The 12,843-nt window shown below is 39.6% G+C and overlaps 1 long non-coding RNA gene across 2 annotated transcripts in view; it reads right to left on the bottom strand.

The window, feature by feature from the left end:
- The window catches only part of LOC129736777 (uncharacterized), a 43,530-nt gene that overhangs the window by 9,610 nt on the left and 21,077 nt on the right, over positions 1–12,843 (bottom strand). For both annotated transcript variants that reach the window (XR_008733840.1, XR_008733841.1), the window contains exon 2: positions 4,978–5,064. This is a non-coding gene — a long non-coding RNA (uncharacterized LOC129736777). The remainder of the gene's footprint in view (positions 1–4,977; positions 5,065–12,843) is intronic.

Here is a 12,843-nt window from a genome sequence, read left to right as displayed (position 1 = left end):
CCGCAGCATGATATGCCCTTCCTTTTTGGGTGCAAGAAACACACACAGGCCTCCAAAGGCACCTCTAGGACTCCAGTGATGACTCCCTGGCCTGTCAGGCTTTTTTCAAAGCTAAAGAGTTCCCATTTTGACATAGGAGGCAGTCATTTAAACTTTTAAAACTAATCCTGCCCACAGCAGATCAGTTTAATATATAAACACATTCTACCACATAATCAATCTGCCCTCATGCAAAAGCCTGCACTGTATATGCAATATATATAACTGCTACTGTTAGAATACTAAGAAAGGAGGGGGAAATACCAAAACAAGTATTTATGTAAGAAAAGAAGGAACCAGAACACCTACTGAGATCTTCATCTGGTGTTGCCATTCCAGTTTTTAGTTCTGTTTCTTGCCTTAAAAATCCTGAAACAAAATGGGATTGTCCCACTGTGCTGTGAGTTTATACAAAAAAAAGTAGACAGGTAGAAGCAATCAGCTCTGAGAAAGGATTTACTTTTACTTCAATTGGGCAAGTATATGTGCGTACGTTTTTAATTAGAAATAAGATGTCTCTGCTCATCTTGCTCTGATCCATGCTGTGCCAACTTAAACCCTGCCAATGAATTTGAATAGTCAGACAAACCTCTGTCCCTCCCCAAACATCCACCATTCACATTAAATAAAACACATAACAATGGAGGGAAAGTAGACCTGAAAAGAACTTATTTCCAAATGTAAAGGTCTAACCTGAGGATAGCTATTTACATGCAAATCTGAATTCTTCTTGCTCGTACACATGGACCAAGTATTATGTGTTCACTTAACACTCTAAGCTTCTCTTATGCGATTAACAGGGAGGAGCAAATTAAAGGAAAATGGAATGGAAATCCCCCGAAGCAATGAAAGAGAACCATACCTCCCCTGCTCCCAAACTAGCAAAAGACCCTGAAAACAAACTTGTGTGCTCAGGGCAATAAGGAGGGAAAAAAATGGGTTGGAACACCAAATCCTTCTTGCACAGCGAATGCCAAGCCAGCCTGCCAAGTCACGGGAGAGCTCTGCTGTTAGCATCAGCTCTAATGACTGATCTGCTCTTTGTCCCTTTTGGAGCACATGGGAAAACGTCTTCATTTCGGCCAGCCTCCAAATCAGTCTGACCTTTGCAAAGCTCACACGGTACAGATGCTGATGCACCTCTGAAATGCCTTACCGTAGCAATCGTTAAGCATGTGGCCACCTGTTCCGTAAAACTTCAACTATATTATACATATTCACTGCTGCATGTCACTACTAGTTCAAAAGCTGGGCTTCCAGTTTGGAAACTAGAAATACCAAATTTCACCTCCAATATTTTTTTTTTATCTGAATGCAATGAAAAAAAAATGCTGTGAAAATTTGGTGTGAAGACAATTAAAAAGGGGTAAAGAAAAAAATTCCATAGCCCATCTGTGAAAACAGCATGCTTGTTGGTTTTATCCGAAGAGTACTTTCAATGAAAAGCTTCAGAAAGCTACCAGTAGCTACATCTGAACTGGGCAGAAAAACCTACAAGCCCAATGCAGTGCTGGAGCCGTTACAAACTCTCAGGAATCCAGGCCAGGCTGTAATAGACCCTTTTCCCTGTATCTGGAAGAGATGAACAAACCCACACCTTCTCAATTGAAATTTCAACCTCAATGAGCTTATGTTTTCCTTTTATACATAAAGAAGTAATCTGAATCGGAATGGTCTCTCTACTGGTGGATCCGACCAAATGAGCTACTCCCAAGTTACCACTTTGCAAAAGTAGAAACTGCTTCTATTAATTCACAGAGGCAAGGCCAGGTGAATTAGCTACTCATTTAAGTCCTAGTCCTGTTTAATTATCTTTATTATTTTAAAATTGTTCATAAATATGTTCAGGGTTAAGGCAGGACTACAAATTTTCAATGGTATGTACATAAAAGATCAGACCCACACTAACACAACAATGAAACAAGTTGCTGTAATTTTAACCAGAAAATCACCTAAATTTTACAAGAATAAGATGCCACATTAGTTAGAACATCAAACACTGGTCTATTCTAACCTGTCCTGTACTACTCCAGTCATAAGACAATAGTCAAAAGTCTTATGGAAATAGCTGGCAGACGCAACACCATAGAATGAACCCTACTGTGAAAGCCAAGTGCTAATATGAAGACACCAGCTCCAGAGACCTCCACGAATTCTAGTCTCATCAGGTCAGCATCTTTTCATATGATCTATCTGTAAATGTCTTTTGACTTCATCTGCATTTGGTAAGCAAGAGAATGAGTAACAGGGAAAGGAATCAAAAGAAGACACAAAGAAGGTCTAACTAGCACAGAAAGCAGTTTGATGCTTACTAGTACTTACTATGGCACGTAAGCAAGTACTCATCTCAGAGGATTCAGACACTAGATTCATCAGCTCCTGCCTCCCCTCAGTAAAACCTGGCTGCAGCCTCACCCTTGAGCGCGTCATGCAGAGCCCGTGACACTTCACTGAGCTTGGAAGATCCTGGGAAATCCTCATGAACAGTTGCCTATTGCAAGCAAAGGCTCATCTGCCGATTTTGTTCCTTCATCATAAACATTATCTATGATTTCTGTTACACACGCAGCATCCTCCTTGCATTCTCTGGATTTTAGAAAGTAACAGTAATTCCATTTTCTGATGAGGGGAAGGAAAACAAAGCATCGTTATTAGACTGTGCTAACTGCTCTGCTAACAGGTAACTGCAGACTTGATCTAGCTGTCAGTGGAAACTCAGTAAGACCCTCCTAGATAGTGTTGACAAATGCTTTGATATGCGTATTTTAAAACAGTATCTCCAGTCTATAAAAGCACTGTTTATCAAATGAAATATATTATGCTTTAAAATTCCATTATATGCATTTCAAGGGAAAGAAATCTCACCGCAGCAAATAATACTACTAAAATGTTTGAGGTACAACTCTCTCACCCCTAGTTCTTGCAGAAACTGCAAACAAATAATTAGCCCTTCTGAACTCCAGAGTCTGTAGCCTGTAGTTAATGTGATGTTACTAACGAATTTATAAACACCAGGCTCCAAAGCCAATGCTGAGATATTCCATCATAATTTAGATCTCTCATTAACTTCACCACCCTGACCAACATGCTGTCACTGGCAGAGCATTTGACAGTTTACATTACCTGCAGACATGAGTTCGTGTCAATTCAATTAAGAAAGATTAATTCCAGAACTGACGATGCATAAATATTTTTAAATTACACCTGGCCTTGTTGGCAGTGCTTACTCCAATACTGACTTCAGAAGAGAGAACGAGAACGTGTCTTTAGCCTCCTGGGCAGAAAGGGAAACTAGAAGGAAGGTGAAAGAAAGAATTTATTATGAATTCAGTATTCCATCATACTGTCCGAGTCTATCTTTTTTAATCTCCCCTCATCGTCCCCTCCCAATAATTAAACAAGCATATCTCTCACTGTCTGTTACAGAATGAAAGGAAACAGGAAAGATTCGATCCAAACAGCCACTGCCAGGAAATTGTCGGCGACATCTCTATGATGATGATTTGCTGACTGGTTTAGGTCTAATTTGTGTACATTATTTCTTTGGAAGGCATTCCGATACCATGGTGATAGACACCATATGAGAATGTAGATAGATAACATTTGACATTTATCTTCACAAACAAAGATCTGGGTAACTCCCCACTGATTGCACTTCTGATGAGTGAAGATAAATGTCACATCAGACTAAGCCATCTCATATTCTAGCGAAACACTCTTACTCTCAGCTCTGGTGAGTAAAAATGTCTAGCTTCAGTGCATATGAACAGGCTTAACTAGGTAAGCAACAAGCACAGGGTGATATAACGATTTGTTCACTGCCATCAAACAGGTCAGGAGCCAGAGAAGCCAGATTCATTAAATTCTGGTCCAAGGTTTAATCTACTAGAAAAAAACTTTCTCTGAGATTTCAATGTAACAATTACCCAGCCGTTGCCTGAAAAGAGTATTTTAAACACCAAAAACTCTCCCACTACAGCCAAATCTGTGCCATACCCAAGTGAACGCTGTTGAGAATGAGTGCAGTCCCACACATGAATATCACCAGTATCCTGCTTTTGGGACCAGAGCCTTATCTTTGTGTTAAATTATGCTGAACTATGCAAATGCACCAGCTTCAGTGATACTAACACACTGGCTGATGCGAAAGAAGGTGGACATCCTTAGTGCAATAGGAGTGGGAATCTCTACTAAAATGTAAACTGGGAGTACAAGAGCAATGGGAAAGGCAGTGAGAGGTAACACAAAACCACAGTCCTGCCATTTTGAAGTTGATGGCTCATCCATGGACTGTTTCTTCTGTCCTATTGAGTGAGCTTGGTATTAGGGTTAATTGTGACGAAAGAAGTTACAGAATCCAGAACCACCTGACATAGACATCCCTGATTCTGATGCTTAGACACGATTTCTCTAATTTTTCTGCACCCACTGGTTGAAAAGACAGATTGAGTGGCTTGCAAGGTACCTTAAACTCATCAAATTTGAGTACTTCTATACTTACCAACATGAAGCAACATAAAACCCAGACAAATACAGCAAGAAAAAACAAACCCAGGAAGTAATAGTGTTTTCAAATCCCTTCTAAGGGAGATTTGCCCTTCTTGAGCAGATATTAAAACACTGGCCCAATTCAGGGTTTTAGCTTGGTTTCCTAAGAAGCAAAGGCTTATGCTACCATCTTGTTTCTCCACCCTCTCTCATCAGTCCTTTCCTATAAAGCTTGAAGCTGCCGGCCAGGCTCCATCTCATAGATGCAAGGCTTCTAGATGACCAGCAGCATATAAGAAAATACAGGATGGATTCAATAACAAGCATAAGCATTTTCATGTTGGACAGTGGGCAGATATTATTAGATACCTCTACTCCCTATAAAGTTTGTAGAGCAAAGTAGATGACAAAATTAAAGCCAAAGTAGTCAGCATGTGGAACAGCCTATACCTGACCAACAGAGAAGCGCTCGGGGCACGTGTGTCTGCAATTCACCTTCTGCAGGGCTTAGCTTTCTTCATTGACCCGAAGCCTCCCCTGTGGGTAGAGAATGACACCAAGACTGATGCTTAGCCCAGCCAACATGGAATTTTAGCCCTCAAAGACTGTTGTTCATATTATCCAATTATTTCCTTGTATAAAGGTGGTGCTCCCTTTGGTATTTTCCTAAATATTGTATTTTTAAATCCTGGGTTGTATTTGCAAGCATATTAATTGTTTGCCGCTACTGTTATCATAAAGTATGCAAACAACACATTTCTGGATTCTGTCATCAGTTTAGGGGGTAACTTTCAGTTCTGTTGGATTTTTTCATTTTTTTTCCAAAGGCTAATGATTTTTAGGATGTGCCAAGAGAAACAAAATGTTTCAGAGGCTAAACGTTTTTCAAGTAATTTCAGGATTTGCCAATTTCAGGAAATGCCAAAACCCAAACAAATAAAAACCCCGAAGAAAATAAAGAAATTTGTCTCAAATGCCACCAAGGCAGCATCTGAGACATTTCATATGTTCAATCTCATACCTCCCCAAAAAACCTAACACGATGGGGCGGGGTGCCGGGAAGAGTGGTCCATGTGTGACTACAATAGTGGGCCTCTGTATAAACCAAAGATGCTTAGAGTGTCTGGAAAACAAAATAATATACAGGCACATTACAGTTTTCACTTAGCCAATCAGGCTTGACTATAAACATACTACATCTGACCTGGTCACCACACATATCAAAGCTATTTTCACCAGATCCTGTCTGACTGACAAAAGGCACCACCACCACCTGTGGGTTTCCTGCTTGTGGTGAACATCTACTTGGCCTTTTGAGCACTGAAATTCATTAATCTTGGCAAGCAGAGAGAACCGCAGCTGAATAAAATTTCTGTGGAAGCTCTTCATTAAAGCAACATTTAATGGTTTGTATTCTTAATTCCATAAATGCACTAAAGAATCCTCGACTTACTGAAACTTAATGAAAATGAATTTGAAAACAAGAGCACCTACACCAATGGATAGTGTCAAGTCATTAGAAATATGTAGCTATGAAAACCAGAATTAAAAACATCACTATGATCCTAGGAACTCGTGTCACTGTGGAAATGATGTGATATGGAATGGAAAAAGACAGTCACAAATTGCAGTGAAGCCATACAGGACAACGCTTCAGCTGCACGGAAGTTACTAACCCAGGGAAACACACTACAGTAAAAGAGGTGACATTTCCTGCAAGATTTTTTTAGTTCAGCCACCTATTAAATAATTCCATATTCTTTCATCTAATCTCCTGGTTTAACAGAACAATTCTTTCACAATCAGTGCTAAATAATGTTGACTTTCAAGTGTCTCTAAATAACCAAATTGTAAACTAACTGTTGCTATTTTCTCCCATTTCAGCTTTGGAGGAGATGCCATTCAGATTCCATAAAATTCTTATGATACTCATTGATTAAATCTTTTGACCTAATTTTTAGTGTGGGTGGGGTTTTTTTGGGTTTTTGTCTGCTTTTAGGTTTTGGGGTTTGTTTTCTTTTGTTGGTTGGTTGGTTGTTTTACTAGAGGACTTTTTTTTTTTTTTTTAAGTCAGGTTTCCTTCAAACCAAGATCCTCCAGTAGAGGGACAATAAGCTTGGGATCCAATGGAAAAACCCTTGAGGCAGTTTTTAGGGGGAAGTCAGAATAAGTCTGTTAAAGTCTGTTCTCTCTTACCCCACCCCGCAGTGGGATGGTGAGGAGAATCGGAAAAAAGGTAAAAAACTCATGGGTTGATATAAGAAGAAACTAATAATTGAAATAACAACAACAATTGTAATAAAAAGGAGAGAGAGGAATAAAACCTAAAAAGAAAAAAACCCCACAACCCCCAAAAAACAAGTGATGCACAACACAATTGCCCACCACCTGCTGACTGATGCCCAGCCAGTCCCCCAGCAGCGATCGGCAGCCCCAGCCAACCCCCCCCAGTTCATATACTGAGCATGACATTCTATGGCACGGAATATCCCTTTGGCTAGTTTGGGTCAGTTGTTGGGGCTGTGTCCTTTCCCAATTTCCCATGCCCCCCCAGTCCTCTTGCTGGCAGGGCCTGAGAAATCTAAAGTCCTTGACTTAGTATAAACATTACTTAGCAACAACTAAAACCATCAGTGTGTTATCAATATTATTCTCATACTAGATCCAAAACCACAGCATCAGCTACCGAGAAGAAAATTAACTCTGTCCCAGCCAAAACCAGGATGCTAACACAGCCATTTTTAGGCAGCTGACTGGTTTAGCTATGCCCTGGAACGTTGCCTTAGCTGCAGCACAGGCAGTATCATCACTTGATGTCTCAGGAAACTGAGGGGGGTCTTATACTGTCATTTCTGTCCAAGATCAACAACAAAGCAAAACTTGCATCTTTAGGTAGAAAACCTGCTGTTCTGAGCTTTGGCCCAGAAGTCTTGATTCATACCGAATTTGTCCTACTGCTGGTAAAGTAGAATAGCTAATAAATCTCTTTAATTTAAAAATCTTCAGTAGTGTTTTGGTTTTTTTTTTCTTTTTTAAGGACTTCTGCGTTCCAAACAGTTTTGCATGCAATTTCAACTCACACTGCTCCCTTCACTGCATAGTCTGTTTTTTCATACAGACAATAAGTAAAATACAAATTTAGAAAAAACAAACCCACATAAAAACGAAAAGCAGCATGAGTGCAGTAGCAGAAAACTGTGTCAAAGCCTTTGGATTTAAGCTGGTTCACAGATCTTGAACTTAGAGCTGAAACATGACTTTCCCAGTCTAGCTCTTTGGTTCATTTACTAATTGTTCTGAAAGTATTAATATTCACTTCATTAACAGTTTGATAGCTTTCAGAATACTGTGATTTTTATGAAGTGGGGACAATGAAAAAAGCAGCTGCTTCTTTTGAGAGTCCATTCAGTGAGATTATGAAATAAACCATGAATAGCAACTGAAGGACACTGCAGGGTTGTTAGATTTGGGTTGTTATCAGTATTTCTTGATATACTGCGTTATTTTTTAAAATTAGATTAGTTACAGAGACAAATGGCAGCTAAAATAACAAGAACAGAATGACTTATCTTGTGTCCTCCTCTGCAAATAATCTGTCCCATTAAGATGTTTGAATTGCAAAGACTAGCATCTGCATTTTTCTTTAGCTTCTCTGTAACCACAGAGGAGACAGACGTCCACTGCACTTTCCTTCTTAGGGACAACAGCATCCTGATACTGGGAGTAACTGGCTGTGTTTATTTGAGGGGACGGACCCATGTGCAGGTCACACTATTACTATTCTTGCAATCAAGTGAAAGATGTTCCAGGCTGCAATTATCCTGGGGCTAGCAGGCACAGAGTAGACCAGGAGAAGTAAGGACAGCACAGCTTTAATTCTTGCTTTAGTCGTATCTTTCCTGACCACAAAAGAGATGCCCTGTGGCTCTGGCATAGCAAGATCACTAGCAGACTAATCAGCATTTTAACAGGAGCCTAAGTGCTAGAGATTCCCCCAAAGGCCTGGGTCAGCCAGTCTGCAGCAGAATACAAACTATAAACATTTCTTTCAGCTGTAAAACATAATGACACAAGTGTGAAAACAGAAAAAAGCTAAAAGGAAAAACTCATAAAAGTTGCACAATAGATTAAAAAAGGATTACAACAAGAGACAACAATGCATATGTGTGCACAAGTAAAGAAAATAGCCAGTAGCTATAGAAATCAGCTAGAAAATAAGGGTAGCTAAATGAAGCAGCAGAACGAACAAAATTAAAAAAATTAAAAGGGCAAGCAGAAAAAAATAAAAAGTCCTCTCTCCCTTTGTATCCCATTTGTTTAACTTGCAAGATCTTTAGGCACAGTGCTACCTTCTTCTGTGTTTCTAACACCTATAGCACAAACTTTCAGATGCTACAGAAATAAATACTTGAAGAGAATCACTGTGTAGCATGAGGCAGATGGTGCAGTATCAGAACAAAGGAGGCACTGAAAGGCTAACACATTTAAAGTATCTTATATTTTGGTTTTGGTCATGGAGGGCTGGTTTTGTTCTGACTCTTTGAAAAAGACTATAACCTACATTACTACACAAGCAGCGTCAGCATCAGGCAACAGAAGACCTCCCTCTGAGATGTTTAGACCCCTCTATGTTTTCCTGAGTCAATCCAATATGACCACAGGGAAATCTAAGTTCCCTAAAATAGAGGCCATGAACGACATCAAACAGCACACTTCACTGCTAGCCTTCAAAGCAGCTATTTAAATTCTGTATAGGCTTTATCCTAATACTAGGTTTTGGTACAGATTTTTTTTTTCTTTTTTACTATCATTGAATGGCTGTGGATAACTTTTTGCATTTACCAGTTTTTAAAGTCTCAAAACATTAAGAAGCCCCTAAAATTAATACTGTCCCTCACATTTTTCTTGTTTCTGGTTTCTTGTCTGCATGAGCCATATCTAAATATCTAGATGATCTTCCAATCACAGATAATCTTTGACATGTTTTAAAAAGTCCATTCTAGGCTATGTTAAGATAACCAGTTTTTGTTGTTTTTTATTAAGAAGGATAAAAATAAGTCTACTTTGTTCCTTGTATGTTTCAGTTTTGCATGATTTGCTCTTTAAGCTTCAGACATTTTGTGTGTTTCTAAAACATGCCAGAGCAAGAGTCACATGTCAGTAGCTGCATTAAAATATCACACTGATTAAGTAACACCAAAAGACCTGGCCTCAAAATGAAATAGACAGGAAATTAAAAGTTACATCTGACATTTCATCTTGAACTCAAACCACTGAAAAAAGGTTAAAATGACAAAGATTCTTTTATCTATGAAATTCATCTGAAAGACTGAAGAACGAGAGACATAAGGTGGTAGACTTCAAGTTGCGCCCATCACACAGTCACCTTAAATAAGTTACCATCAACCTGGACAGACAAGAGAATGCACAGGACAATCTGGGATGCTGTCAGCAACGGAAAGGTGGCACTGCTCCCGCCAGGTGCTCCCGTTGGCTTCGGAGCATTCTGAACGCTATATTCAGCTATAAGAGGCACAACAGTATTCCTGATCACTTAGATCATTAAACGTTTCAGGATTTTTATAGGGGTAAATATATTGATTCCACTGGACAATTTATTCATTATTCTACTTTCCTTACAGCTCCACAGAGTGTACATCCTTCATTACCTTTCTTGGAAATATCATGGCTCTCTCTTAGAAGCAGATGAAGTGAAAATGTATTTATACATCTCTTCCAACTGAAAAACACTGTCCTAATCCACTTCTTCAGTAATTTCTTGGTCTGATGTATTTCAATGTTGTTGAAAGGTACCTCCAAAAACTGCTAGGTTTCAGCTCTTCTTAGAGAAGCAAAAATAATAAATAGAAAATACAGTAAGACTGGCAGACCTAAGACCTGCTCTATCTAGCACAGCAAAAGAGAGATACTGAAATTAGCTGGAGCTCTCTGAACTACCACCAAGTCATCCTCAGATTCAGTGAGCCAGAGATTTGGAAAGCAGTGATGACCAATGAGCTTGTGCTCAATGAACGTCAAAAAGGTCTAGTAATTATCCAATCATGCCAGTACCAAGAGAGATGCTCCTTTATCAAAAGCATCTAAGCAATTTGGGTCCCTGTCTTTAACAGTAAGATTGCTTAGATACTTCTAGCTGAGCAGATACCTGAAAAAGAAACCAATCTCCCCAGTGGAAAGCTGATACACTTTGCTGACTCGTTCCATAGTCAGGTGACAAGAGGCTGTAATAAACCACAAGATACTGCCTTGAACTGTAAAAGCTTCATTAACTGGAAGTGTTGCCCTAACAGTTAATGGACCATGAAGAAATATCCAAAAGGTAAGTTTATATGTGAGCTCAGCTTTTTCCTTAAGCAGAAGACAAAGATCACTAAGTCTTCATCTGCCTTTGCTCAGAGACATAGATGACATTCAGCAGCTGCAGTGGATCCAATGGACGTATTTCTATGGGGATGAACAAGGAGGCATGCGGCCAAAATTGAGTGTCCGTAGTTCTTTTTACATTGGTGGCCAAAGGAGCTTCATCATTGCTGGGTATGGTCAATGCTGCACAGTGTTCCCTCTAGCAGGGCCAAGAATCATGATGTTATGCTGCCGACACCCACAGAACTCCGCATACCTGAGAAGCGGATAGTGCCCTTCTGGGCCAGAAACGCATCTATCCCAAAAGCAGAAGATTTGGACTTACTGCCACCAAAAATGAACCAAGATGACTTAAACAGATTACTGATGCAAGAGAAGATTGACAACCAAAGCTTAAATTAACAGAATTTGCCCCAGGTTTTATGTTGGGTTGGGTTTTTTTTTAATCCCCAGCAGGCATTTACAGGGGCTGAAGACAGATGGTAAAACAGCAGCAAACAACAGTAGGACCAAAATCTTCATGATTTCTCTACATGAGAGTTCTTCAACAGAGCATTTTATCCCCCCTCGCAGAGGAAGTTAAATTGTGCTAAACGTACTTCACCTGCGCTGAACGTGAGGGACAGCAGAGCATGAGCACACACCTTCCATGTGAAAGCAAAAAATTTTTCAGTCTCTGGAGAAACAGCACTACATACTCGCAGTGTAAATGTACTTGGAGACTATCACTTCAAAAAGAACACAGTTGGGTCCAAATATCAGACATGATGCATAGTATACTGTATTACACTCAAGGTAGACATACTTAGCTAATGACCATAATACCACTTACTAATAATTAAAAAGATGGAATCCAAAATATTATCACTCTTACAGAAAATATATGAGTAATCAGCAGCACTGTGACCAGACAAGAAACAAAACCAGAACGTGTCTTGAAAGCAGAGAAGTCAGAAGTTCAAAAGCAAAGAAGAAAGGCCCGTGAGAGTAAAGACCTGTAACACAAGAAAGAGAGAGCACAACTGTAAGGAGCGAGAGTCCAGCAGCTAAATGAAAACAGGCCAGCTGAAAACAGGATACATGCAATGTGTGAAAGAGATTAATCCTTAAGAATCCAGACAGACAGAACAGCAGTCATATTTTGCAATAGACAGCTATGGTCACTGTTACACATGGCTCCACGTTGTACAGTACAGCCACAGCTAAGCAGCTATCCAGTCTCCCTCCCTTCTTTCCTCTTTTTTCTCTACTTAGACTGTGGCTGAAGTTTCACCAGTGGAGCAACAGCTTAAGAAGAAAAAGAGTAAAACGGGGGAGGGGGCTAGTCTAGTCTAGTGGGATTCTGACCTCTTTCGTGTGTGACTCCAGGTAAGCCTCCCTGATCCTCTGGCAAGTAGGTATGATAACGGAGTTGCACAGTGACGGGATCAAACAGTGGAATGAGTAAAACTGTGATGTGAAACTTAGGTGGTCTCCTCCTGACTTCTTTACAGCAAGGGTAAGGGATAGAACTGGACAAGGATGACAAAGAATTCTGCTTAGTAGGGAAGAAGACACTGCATGCAATGCACACATAATGAGCGAAGAAAATACAACAAATTTAAGAAAATGTTTCTGAGAAATGTGAAATTTTAGCTTTTCAATTACCTTCCCTCAAAATGACACTTCAACAGAAATGCTTTTTGCTTTCCTAACATTCAAAGATTAGACAGTTTAAACAAACCTCATCTTTTGTAAAAACACCTCTCAAAATCTGTGGGTAAAGGGAATCAACAATTTTTATGAAGATTAATAATGAGAGTCAAACACTACAAGTGCTTCAGTGGGTGAATACAGCATAAGGAAAACTATTTATCAATGGAAGATAGTATCAGCTTATCTCAAAACAGTACAACACATCTCGAGCCAGCAGATTTCTAAACATAGGAGAAC

The sequence above is a fragment of the Falco cherrug genome, chromosome 9 (assembly GCF_023634085.1).
Source record: "Falco cherrug isolate bFalChe1 chromosome 9, bFalChe1.pri, whole genome shotgun sequence".
Taxonomy (NCBI): Eukaryota; Metazoa; Chordata; class Aves; order Falconiformes; family Falconidae; genus Falco; species Falco cherrug.
Note: the sequence above shows the minus strand (reverse complement) of the source record. Positions and strands in the feature narration are given on the sequence as shown.